Here is a 13959-nt window from a genome sequence, read left to right as displayed (position 1 = left end):
ATATATATATATATATATATATATCCAATAATATAATCAAGAGGAGAAAACAATACAATAATATAAATTCAAACATGCAAAATGTAAGAAAGTGATTGGCAAACAGTATCATGTTACACACGAATCCTAAGTATATGGTTTGGAAATATGTTGCCAAAATTATGTCTCCATGGCAGAATGTAAATAAAATAATAATTTAAAGGCTAGTAAAGGATTGTAGTAAATTTTCAAGGTGTGTTCAGATTAAAGTTAAAAACTAATTTTACTGGTTGGTTGCCAGGGATTTGTAAAAAATATATTAATCTGATAAGTCATAAGGTTCATATTTCAATTACTCGTACTTTAAGTACATCTTTTTATTATTTTTCTTTATTTTGTTTTGTAGAAAAGTTGTTAGACACTTCAAAACTTTTTTTACACATTTTAAATAAATAATTTAAAAATATGTAATTTTTAATTTTGATGAATTAAAGTACAACTTTTTTATTCAAAATAATTGAAGCATAGTACTGAACTGTAATTTATTGGGAAATAAGAAAAAGAACTTGCAATAAAATCCTTTCCTTTATAGCATGCATGAGGTCGAAGTACACTGTTCGTGATTCTATGAATGATTGATAGTTTTAGAATACATTCACCTGTCAGAAATTTTGCAAGTAAATATACATATTCTAAAAATATTAATAAAATAGTAGCTGTCGCAGGCACTTAGGCTTCATGAAATTTTCTTTGTTGATGACAAAATCAATTCATGTGAAATTCTCCATACAAACACTTCGTCAAATTGAATATTAATTTCGTCAAAAGCATGAGGCTTCAAACAATGACAAAATACAAAAAAGTTAGAACTAAATTGGTTGAATAGTTGTTGTGTTATCAAATTAAAACAAAAATGTATTCTTAAAAGTTTTAATCATCAAAATATGGGAGGAAGCATCTGTTTGAGAAATATTTCAGAGAGTGTTAAGTTTTTTGATAGAAAAGATATCGTAAAACTGTACTAAACTCTCGAGCTGGCGGTTTGCTTGTCCTGACATAGGATTGTTTATTCTTAAATGGGATCTTTTGTCTATGTCCTGACATTTAATATTGAAATAAAAAAACTAAAAAGGGGAAAATTTGCTTATATTTTTATTATTCTAATAATTATTTTAAATATAATCAAATATATTTGTTCTTTAAGTCCAGCATTTAAAATATTTACTGTTTTAGAATTTAATTTAATGCTGAAGTGTTAATTTATATTTAAATTAGCTTTTACATTTATGGAAAAGAGCTCTAGTCGGATAATTAAAACTAACGTGCTTTAAATCATTGAAAAAAAAAGGTTTTAAGGTAATTAAAGTAATTTTTTATACCTGAATTTTAAACGAGTTTCATTTGAGTTGACTTTTTTTTGTATAAATATAAAGAAAATTCACTTAGAAGTAATTACCTTTAAGGATATTATGATGAATAAATTATCATGTTGTAATCTAATTCGAGTTATTAATAACTGAGGGAAATAAAAGATACTGCAATTTCTTACATCTTGTTTTAACTTGACAAAGTTATAAAAAACTAGTGGAATATATATGATATTCGAAGACTGCTTCGAAATAAAATCAATAAAAAAGAAAGAACCTTAATTAATGACTTAGTACTTAATACTTCTAAGACGTAAATACTTTTTATGGTATGTCATTAAACACTATTTAATTTAATTAATTTAATTACGCAATGTTATTGATCAAATTTAATTAGCTTTAACTTAAGACTATTTTTATTTTTCCAGTGCTCGTTTATGATTGCTTTTATGATATGCTGAAATGCTTCAATTCTTTAACGTAGTATAAAATGTAAAACCGGAGCAATTATTGTAAATAAACATCAAAAAACTTGGAGTATTTTAGCTGCTATGCAGTTTTCAAGAAATTAAATGTATGAATTTTCTGCAATCGAAGAGAAAAGTTGTTTGGTTATTTCAGTAAGAAAACAAAGAAGATTTTTTTAAAAAAAATCGGACTTTTTTCATGTTAGAAAAAACATTTAAAACGAAGCTCTATTTCTACATTCTAAAAAATTACGGTACACTTAACCGGAGTGCTAGTTACTTTTTACCGTAAAATCCATTTTTATCGGAACATGCAACGGATTATGATTTACCATAATTTTTACATTAATAAGTACCGTAAAATCACTGAATCACTCTAATTAAATAGATATTACTGTAAAGATTACGATTTAACATTTTACGGTAAAAATGGATTTTACAGTAAAATGGATTTTACGGAAGATACACCCAAACTGTCGGTACCTTTTACCGTATTTTGATCCGGAATTTTTTGAATGCACTAGAGATAGCCTAAGATATATAATTCAATACTTATTTATTTATTGCTTTGACAACTACGCCTCTTCTAGACAGTCATATTTCGATCTGCAGTCTTCTTATTTCCAGTTTTATTATTAGTTAAAGTTATAATGCTTACAAGAAAAACATTTTCGCAAATTCTGCTGAACAATTTGGCATGATTTCGGGATTTTAGACTATTTTCGATATATTTGAAGTAAAAACGGGTGGCCTTTTTTCTTTAAAAGTTATGAAATATTACGTTTATATAATAATAATTAACATAAACCATAAATTTACTAAAAAGTTGCTTAAATATCTATGTGAATGTAAACAAACGTGCACTCTTATTTATTTATTTTATGGCCGAAATTGGAAATTAACTTCATGTTTTACCTTTTAAAATACAATCTTGTATAAAAATACTTTCAAATGTATTTCCACATAGCTATAAAAATTGAATTATTGGTCTTGTTTTTGACCTACGCCCACATCAAGCTTGCTAAGCAGAACCAGAACCATAATGACGCATAATTTTAATCCAGATCACGCTAGACAATCGATACTTTTGAGTGTAACATTCATTTAAAATTACCGACAATAAGTTGGATGAATTTTGTATAAGCCTGTTCTAGTTCACACTGGTGGTTTATGATGCTGGGTACTTGACGAGATACAGGATGAAATGAAAATCAATCAGGTCTGATTGATTTAAGCAACCTTTCTTTTGTGCAGAGATGTGACAACCCTGATGCGATAAATCTAATTACATTAAAGAATCCTATATGACTATTTATTTACTTAAACATACAAATATATAAAATATTAATCCTTTTGCAAAAAATCGCATTCAAATTTCTGCTAAAAAGTATGTTATCAATGTTTACTAGAGTGTAAAAACTGAATTTTAATGCCTAGCCTAATTAAGTGTTTAAAAACTCTAAGAAATTGAGTAAATGATAACTTTGTTTCAAGTTTATATCAAATCAAGAGCTCTTGTACACTACAAAAGGTGTAATTAAATCTTAACACAGATTATTAATAAAGCTTACACCAATTTGCAGCTTGTTGGAGAAGAAGGCTTCGTAAATTTGGCGAATAATATCAGTGTATATTTACACTATTTACCAAAATTTTTGTAGAAAATAATGGTAGGGCATGTTTTCGATGTATAACAAATACTTTTGGGCTATAATTAGAACTTTAAAGACGAATAATTTGCAATTTCAAGATAGTGACAATATGGTAGCCAAGATGGCGTTTTTTTTTTTTTNTTTTTTTTTTTTTTTTTTTTTTTTTTTTTTTTTTTTTTTGCATGGAACTTTCTAATGGAACATAAGTTCTTCTTGTCTGATTAAATTGTTAAACTCACCATAAGCTACTGAATACCAAGTAAATTTACTTGACTGATTGATGAAAAAAATAGTTCTTAGTCGATTATTTGCCAATTAATTTCAATTTTCTTGTCAGATTGATTTGATTACTCATATTAACTGTTCTCGTAAGATTCTCATAAATCTCTGAATTGCATAAAATAATTTTAAAATATTTAACTTCTATTCACTTCAGTTTCATTAGAATTCATATTAATATTCTGTCTGTGGTGCGTGTCCGATTAACAAACTAGTTTAATTTCGACAAATATTTTATATATGCATCCTAAATTCATGGTTCTTGCTTTAGATTATATCGTAAAAATAACTTTACGATTCTTATGTTTATCATATCTTACTGTAACTATAAATTTTATTATTACTGAGTACCAAAACATGGGAGCTTTTACCTTCACACCAAGTTGTATAAAAGAACATTCTATGAATTTTAGCTCTCCTGGTTCCTATCCTTGGTGTTTTTGTAGTGGAACACTTAGTGAAGCACCATTTTGGAATTAAGTGCTTACCACCACTTTTGGTGTTCAGATACCAGAAAGATTTTTCCACTGGATGATGTTTTGACAACACAATTAGTTTTAGCACGTATTTTAAAGTTAATTCAACAATTATAATATATATTAAATATTTATTAAATGCGTAATGAATTAAAAAAGCTTAATTTAAAATCATCAAATAAAAAAATAATCTTTCTAAATCTATGAGCACAAAAATAATTTGTTGTTTGTCTTTTCAAACATCTAGTTCTAGTCAAAAAATATTCACAAACCAACATAAAAAGCGATCTTAATTGAAATGAAAGTAAGATAGACCATTCTAGATCCTTTGAGTAATGTAACTGACCAACCATCAAGTCAAGAGTTAAGTTGATCGGAAAGAAAAACTAGACGTTTTCTTTTTGTAGGACAGTTGTGAAAAGAGAGGGCCACTCAACAACATCAATTTTCTCTTTAAGTGATTCGAAACGAAAGTGAGAGGCTCTCATCTATTTCTGGCAAAACATTGTCTTCTGTGCCTAAATGAAAAAGAGTTTTTGTGGACACAAGCCACTGAAGTCAAAAATGATTACTTTTGGTTTTCGTGGAGTGTCTATTCTCGATACCTGAATCACAGTATCAAGAGAATATATTTTAGATTTTTTTAAAAATATTTTTTGTCCTTCAAAGAAAACAATTACGAAATTGGAATTTTTTTCTATAGAATGTTTTTATAAGTGTAGATAGTGATTAGTTATAAAAGAATTCAAAGTTACTCAAATAAGAATAATATGTTATTTAGTAAATAATTTACAGAAAAAGTAAATATCACACGATACTATTATATTATATTATATTATATTATATTATATTATATTATATTATATTATATTATATTATATTATATTATATTATATTATATTATATTATATTATATTATATTATATTATATTATATTATATTATATTATATTATATTATATTATATTATATTATATTATATTATATTATATTATATTATATTATATTATATTATATTATATTATATTATATTATATTATATTAATATAATAATTATTAATGATCTTTTTAACTATTTATTGGTCTTGGGACAGGATAGCCTGGCTGATAGGGCATTGGATCCATGTCTAACAGGCCGTGAGTTTTCCTCCGACAGAAGACTCCCCGTGTAGTAAATGGTGTCTGGTGCACGTTAAATCTGTCAGGTCACAAAGTACAGAATTGGAGATAGCTCGTTCTCTGGTTCGAGTCAAAATTACGATCTGTAGATGAATGAATGGATCCGCACTATAAATGGGTGTAACGTATGGTCTTGGCAGAAGTCGAATTCTTAGCCATAGATGGTGCCACTGATAAACAAGAAGAAGCGCACCCCTTAATGGCATGCAACAAAATGATAAATGTCGAAAATGGCACAACAACTGAAGAATAGGACGTGTTTAAATCATATAACAAATGCTTTGTGACCATAAGTAGAAGTTTAAAGGTGAATAATTGTGCAATTTGTTTACATTTAATGTACTTGTGAAAGGTGAGATTTTCTCAGAGTGAATGGTCAAACTGGTCATAGCACAGTTAATACCAAGTAAGTTTCAAGTAAGTAACAAATGTATTTATGTTCTTACAAGATTAACATAATTCTGTCAATATTATAAACTAATTTTATAATATCGCAAAGTAACTTTTTACTTTAATTATAAATTTTAGTGTTACTGAATAATGGTGGAAGCTACTTTACATCAAGTAGTGTAAAAAAAAACATACCAGGTGTTTCACTACTCCAGAAACTATCCCTCCCTGGTTCTGAGGTAGTCAAACTCCACTCTGGTATAATGTAGTTGTCACCATTTTTGGTATTCATATACACGAACATTTTTGTACTTTCATACGCATTTGAATCAATTTATGCTTGAACACAAAAACATTTCGTTTAGAAAACATTTTTAATACACGACTTATTAATAAACGAATTTTAAATATACAACTTCTTTAAAATTTGATTTCTCAGGAACTATTCAACAGATTTTGCATAAATTGTATTGCCATGTAAAATTACATAATTTAAAATGATATAAGAAATTGTATACCTTAAAATTCAAAATATTTTCGACTATTACTTAAAAAAAAAGTAAAACATAATTTACTAAAATTTAATTTTTGCATGGAATTACCTTTGGATAAATGAATTTCATAATTGTGTGCAAAAAACATTCAATTTGCTTAAGAAGCCCTAGAGATATGGGTAAATGTGCTAAAAAGAAAACGTAAGAATAATCACTCTCCAGACCAAATTATGGGAATAATTTTTTTCAGATTGCGGCTACCCATTATATTTTCGGGGTCAGAAATCCGAATCCGTTGAAAAAAAGGTATGTTTATTTAGAGAAAAAGCTTTTTTGTGTCTGATTTCGTAATTTAAAATATCATCTGCACCAATTAATTAGCATATTTGAGGTCACCCCTTCGAATCATTAAGATTAAATTTTAGAGCGTGAAGATCTGATCATTAGATCAAAGTTTATTCTTGGTGGTCCAATTTTTGACACACTATACTTAGACTGACAAATGATTTATTAAATTTTTTGAATTTCTACTCCACTTAATTTACATCATCTTTTATTAATATAAATGAGTATTGCCACGTCATACTAATACTAACTTAACATATACTAATCCTGAAGTTCGCCCTTTAGTCATACTAGTCCTTCATTCTCATTCTTCAGTCTACTATTCTCGTAACGCTTTCCTAACCTGCACTCAGCATGAGGCAGAGTAAAGAAATTTTCAATATTTATTCCAAAAATTGGTTTTCTTATAGATAAAAGTTGTCTATTAGGTGAACTTAAAAAATATTTATTTCCTGCAAAAATTATAGATTTCTAAGTAAACATCTGAAAAATGTTTTATACACATTTTGTAGGTGTCAAATTGAATTTTTCTAATTGATTAGAGGATACTTTATGTGAACGTATGAAATTTTATTAGTTATTAAGACTATTAAAACGTTTTTTTCTATAATTTGTTTCTTAAGCTGTATGAAAGTGTAATTTTAATGATTATTTTGTTCATTAAATATTCTAAAAATCACTTTTTACTCTTTTTTGAATCTTCACTCTCTTCTGAAGATATATCTCTTAGAAGAAAAATAATGTTGATAACTGGATGCAGATCTCTCTTTTTTTGAATTTTTTCCGGAATCTCTTTCCATTTTTGAGAGGCTAATTTCTAGGTTTAGATAAGGATTTATTTACACTTGAATTCAGTAATAAACTTTGCGTATCGTTCAAAAATACGGTTATGAAGCAGTTAATGAACGTAAATGTAGAACGATGATTAATAGTATAGACAGACTTCACTGCTGATTGAGTTAATTACAAAAATTAAAAATATTTTATATTATTAACTATATTTTTGTCGTATAATGAATGGTAAAACTTCATATTGTTAAAAAAAATAAATCAAATTGAAGAAACTAAAAAAAATTGAAAAAACAAACACGATTACACCATACGAATATACAATTTTAACTATTATATTTTAAACTTTCATCACCGTTTAAACATTTAAAAACTCATTATTGAATAAATCGTAAATTAATAAAATTCTAGTACAAATACCTTACATTTTTATGGCATACAAACTTGTTAACAGTAAACTTTAAAAAATTTAAATTTTTGAAATATGAACATATTGTTTATTGCACTTATAATAGAATACAATTCTGTACAAATATTTCACTAAAAATAATCTTACGACATCCTGATGGAAAATTTAGCATGATAAATAAAATAGGCTTTTAAAGATTACGAACCCATTTTCGGATTAGTTTTTAACCTTTACACAGGAAAACAAAAAGAAGATTTGTTTTTGATCCTTCGATATATTTTCAATCTCACTACGGATCATATTTTTTGAATTTGCTTTCTCAAAATTCAGTTTTAAAGGCTTTTCCATATTCATTTCAGTCTATTTTATTTCCATCGGTGGTAGAGCTTTTAAAAGAAAAAAGATTAAATATTTATTCATGCAATGAATTACAAGTCATTGATGTGTTAGATTGAAAATAATCTTCTTTTCTTTCAAACTAGAAAAAATATCGTATTATAAAGAATACTTGTACTTTAGAAGCATTTTGAATGAATTCTTGCTAATAAAATGAGTGTACTTTAAAATGAAAAACTTTTATATTGAGAGAACTAAACAAGCTTAAGTCCTTTCTAATGCCTTTTTTCTACGCACAATTTGAAATATAAATATAATTCAGTTTCATTATTTAACACAATTAAATTAAAAATTAGATGTTTAATTTTCTTATTTGTTGATAATTTTTTTCAGAGATTTAAATCTTAAGTAATTTTTCTCAAAGCTGTTGTTTTAACGCTTTCGAGCAAGTTTCTGAAAGATTACAGAACAGAATGCAGGATTCTGCAAATATAATTTATACAAAAACGAAATTTGAATCAATGATATTTTACTTTAAATGGATCTTTTTTAATTCTGATTTTAATTGTCAATTTTTATGGGAAAATATAATTTAATTTTAATATGTCAATGAAAAAAAATCATTGTTTCTCGTTTTTATAATGGTTTTGAATATTGTCCAGGTATTTATTCATAGTACAGATATTAGATTTAACAGAGTAAATTAATAACTTTTTTCTCGGTAGAATGAACAATTTTCGAAAATTAGCAGAGTAATTTTTTTTTAAGAAATAAATATTTTCTACAAGTTCCGAATATTAAAAGGGTGATTAAATGTAATGAAAGTTATGTTTTAAATTAGTGTCTTTCACTACAGTGTTGAGATTTAAGTTTACGGAAAATAACATGAAGTTTCGAGGTACATTTTGTACAATAGTTTTGCAAATTTACTGGTCAAATTTTAACTTTATATTGACATAAATACCTACTACAAATGTCAAAGATTGAAGAGATGCTTAACTGTATAAGCCATGTTATAATTGGGTGTCCTTGTTTTGTAGCTGAGTCATAGCTTCATTTGAAAATCAAATGTCAAATCACGAGTTTAAAGTAAAAATTAATAAATTTGCAAATTACCTTTGCAACGCAAATCTTAGCTTTTTTTGACACCAGTATTTTTTACAAGTTTCATAATTTGAAGATATGACTATATGTAAAGAAATCCAAGTTCTGAATAAGTGTATTTCGCTTTGGAGTTGAAATGAATATGTCTGAAAATGACGAACTAAATATTCAGTGTAAAGTAAGTAAAACCAACCCGAAACAGACCACTGTGGATCAAGGAAGTCATGGTGAATAAGGCTCCATAGCTTCGTAAGTGACGGCATGATGATGTGCAATTTGTCTAGCAATGCGCACTGGCAGCCTTTACTTTCTCGAAAAATTGGCACCAATGATCTGAAGCTCGATGGGTATCAGCCCCATTTCTTCAAAATAACAGTACACTGCCTTAGCAACTGTCATCACAAAATTTTAAGATTAAAGTAAAAATGCCAGTAAATTTGTAAGCTAAAAAAGGCATTTTTGAAATATATTTCACAAATCTGTATCATTAATCCTTTTTTTTTAGATATAATAATTTTATTAAAAGGCATTGTTTGAAAAGACAGGACTCTGATTAAAGTGACAGGTTAAAATTTTGTCCTAATAATCACCATATGCTAATGCCAGATTGACATTAAAGTGTAGTTCAAACCTTTTTGTAAAATTTATGAAAAGAGATTCAGAAACGCAATCCATAAAAACCAATCACTGAACAAATTTTGTGTGATTAAAAAAATAAAAACATGTTTTCAAAGATTACAATCTGGTTAGCTTTTCCCCCTTCAATTCTCATAGCAGAAGTTGTGGTTGAAAAATATTTAATTTTGATCTGCTATACAGAATGAGTCTAAACAAAACGACGAAATTATAAAGACATATCATAAGGATTAAAAATTGCATAGCAACCCATGACAGAAAATGTCATAGTACGGTATTAGGGACGCTTACATATTATGAAAATTTTCTTTATGTGTCCGCGACTGGGTATTTTTATTTATTTAAACTATCTTGTTTCTAATGACTAAACTATCTTGTTTCTAATGATTAAACTATCATGTTTCTAATGAATGAGTAATGTCGAAAATGGCATTTATATTGGCTCTGTATTAAATTTTTAATTGTAAATTAAAGATTTTTCGACAAATTTGACACGCTCTCCAAATCTTTAAATTAGGATTAAAAATTCGATTTTTCAGGAAATATTCGTCTGATTTCGCTCGGTTTTTGTATTTTGCCATGAAAAACTATTTCCATTAAAATGATTTAAAGAAATAGCATACCTTACAATTTAAAATGTTTTCGACTATTATTAATTGAAAAAATAAAAAAGAATTTTTTTTCTAAAAGTTATTACATGTCATAAATTCGTTTAAAATATAATTGAGATATGGTGAGATACGTAAAATTAACATTAAGGAATCCAAACTTTGGACCATTCTCCCGACCAAACTATTGGAGCCATATTTCGATAATTGGCGATATGCCATTTATTTTGAGGGTCAGAAATCTGAACTCGCCGATAAAAAGATTTATTTATCCTGAGAAAGTACGTTTTTGTGTCTGATTTCGTAATGTCTGCTTTATTTAAATAGCAAATTTGAGTTCGAACCATTAAGATTGAATCCTTGAAAGTAAAAATCTAATCATTAGATAAAAAGTTTTTTTCCACGCTCTGCGCTTATTATTCCATCAACCTTTAAATTATAGAATTATTATGCTGTGTCTAAAGGTATAAAATTGTTTATTGGATTTATTTTCTGGGGACACTGAGCACATTCCAATATTTTACGAAGTTGTTTTTTTTTTCTCCTTTAAATAAAGTTTTTTTAATGCTAGTTATATATCTGTCGATGTCTTTTATATCCTTTTCTATAGTCGTTAAAGAAATTCCAAGAATATCAACCATATATTGCTTTACCATAAATATTTCTTTTAAATACTTAAAAATATGAAAGACTTAAAATTATATTAAAATAAAAAGCTGGATGAAATTACATATTATTCACTCTGTAATAAAAAAAATAAGAAAAATGATTAATAGAAGATTTTCCTTAATTCCCTAATTACTAGTCACTTAAGTTACTAATATTTCTATTATTATTATGATTTTGCTATCTTCAATATTATAGTCTCAATATTAAACGTAATTTTAAATCCCAAATTCAATATTTTTAGAATATCCCATTTCTTAATGTTTACGCAATAAAAATATCATTTTTCAGCAAAAGACGATGATTTAAATATTTGAAAATTAATCTTGCTCATGAATCTTAAAAAGGGTACTCATTTTAAAGTATTTTCAAAAAGATTCTTTAGAGATTTTAACTCATATTACGCGTCTGATGCATTCTCAAATAAATAATTAATAAGTAAATCAAAACCTTAAAAGCAAGAAGCAATTACATTAAAGTACTCACTTCTAAGTAATTTTAAAGTGTGTATCACGTTTCGAAAACATCAGCTTGATAGCTTTTTTTTTTTTTTTTTACATTTTTGTATAATAAAAACATTTAATCTATTACTAATGTGTTTCATTTAGAGATTTCACTTAGATTTTATTATATACCTAAGAGTTTAATGATTTGAAAAATTAAGTATTTTTTTGATTTATAGTTTAGTTTATCTTGCGGTGTATATCGAATTGCTTTATTTTAAAGTGAAATAAATATTTTTATCAAATGAATGTTATTTGAAATAATAGTAAAATTATACATACATTTACTTGAAGTCATAAATATGAGTATTTATAAAGCAAAATATTTTTTTAAGAAAAGTAATGAAATTAATGCAAAGAGTTTTTTTTTTTTTGAATTACTTAAGAACCTGGGAGGCATGGTCATAAAAGTTCAATATTTTTAAATAGTTTTTATATTTTGTATTCGTAATTTGAAGGTTAAAACAAAACGATTCCATTACTGCGTCAGCATGACCGAACAGCCTTGATAATTAAAACACAAATTTTTTTAATTACTATAACCGGTATACAAGTAAAACATGAAAAAATAAATAAAAATGAATTTACTAAAAAGGTCCATTTACTTTTGATAGTGTTTTATAAGCCTACGTTCAAAAGTGAATACATTTTTTTCCTATTGAAGAGTTTAAAGCAAATTTAATGAACCATATTTTTAAAATAGTTTAAGAAAGCATTTATTAAGAAAGTTCAATATTTTTAAATAGTTTTTATATTTTGTATTCGTAATTTGAAGGTTAGAACAAAACGATTCCATTACTGCGTCAGCATGACCGAACAGCTTTGATAATTAAAACACAAATTTTTTTTAATTATTACAACCGGTATACAAGTAAAACATGAAAAAATAAATAAAAATGAATTTATTAAAGAGGTCCATTTACTTTTGATAGTGCATTATAAGCCTACATTTAAAAGTGAATACATTTTTTTTTCTTATTGAAGAGTTTAAAGCAAATTTAATGAACCATATTTTTAAAATAGTTCAAGAAAGCACTTATTACGAAAATTGTTGGTTGAAATATCTCAATTTCCATACAGGGCATGAAATATTTCTGTGTATTGTGCCGTTATTTAAAACAAAATACAGATACTCTCAATGTATCTCTCTAAAAATTGTCCCAAAGTATGATTAAGTGCAAAGATATCACCGACAAAAACAGTGTATCTTATCACTGCAGTTTTAAGCTACACTTACAGATAGTTGTCAGACAATTTCTTATAATTTATAATCCTTCATTTTCCCATAGAGAAAAAAAAATCTGGTAAAATTATCGTACTCTACGGTAAAGACATTTTCAGAAATTAAACATAATTCTGGTTAGTAAACACAAGATAATATACGGTATTAAAACCAGTCATTTGAAAATTTTTCGCCTCATATGGTAACAGTTTACCGAATATTATGTTTTTCAATTACGGTTCGCATTAATGTACTTCAGTAAAAAATACAAAAACTGAAAACGGAATTTAGCCGAATTACTGGTTTTTATATGTCTAAGGTATCGTGATGAAAATACCAAGTTTTCTCACATTCGCCAAATTTTATCACGCATGATGAGAAGAATGTTTATTGTTAATTTTACAAAACTCATTACAAAAACGCTTCGGAAAAAATTATCTTTTTTTTGGTGCTTCCATAAAGCCAGAAAATATACCATATTTTGGTAGGTACCACACTTTTTTTTCTAAGTGCACTCTGTCTGTCATTTATTTGAAAGATTTTAAAACGTACCCATTGATTACCAAGTTTTACCCATTCATTTACTGCATTCAGACTGGGAGACCAAGGGCAATAATTTTGCTTTAATTTCCAGATTAGTGATAAAAATAATAAAAACTAATTAAATGAGAGGATTTTTTGTAGAACTTTCTCGAAAATCATTTATGAAATGTCCAAATACATTAACTCACATTGAAATAAAATTGCAAATTATCAATTCGTAGAACTTTCTCGAAAATCATTTATAAAATGTCCAAATACATTAACTCACATTGAAATAAAATTGTAAATTATCAATTCATAGAACTTTCTCGAAAATCATTCATAAAATGCCCAAATACATTAACTCATATTGAAATAAAATTGTAAATTATATCTATAAACAAGACACAAAAATCCCCAATCTCTAAAATATATTTGATTTAATTTAAAACATAAAGGAGTAGTTTTATCGTGATAAAAATAAAAATCATAATATACATTTAAAACAATAATAATGCAAGAATAATATATATATAT

General features: G+C 26.4%; 1 long non-coding RNA gene across 1 annotated transcript in view; it reads left to right on the top strand.

The window, feature by feature from the left end:
- The window catches only part of LOC122269916 (uncharacterized), an 81514-nt gene that overhangs the window by 19808 nt on the left and 47747 nt on the right, over positions 1-13959 (top strand). The gene's annotated exons all lie outside the window — the stretch shown is intronic.

The sequence above is a fragment of the Parasteatoda tepidariorum genome, chromosome X1 (assembly GCF_043381705.1).
Source record: "Parasteatoda tepidariorum isolate YZ-2023 chromosome X1, CAS_Ptep_4.0, whole genome shotgun sequence".
Taxonomy (NCBI): domain Eukaryota; kingdom Metazoa; phylum Arthropoda; class Arachnida; order Araneae; family Theridiidae; genus Parasteatoda; species Parasteatoda tepidariorum.
This window is presented reverse-complemented; position numbering and strand designations above follow the sequence as displayed.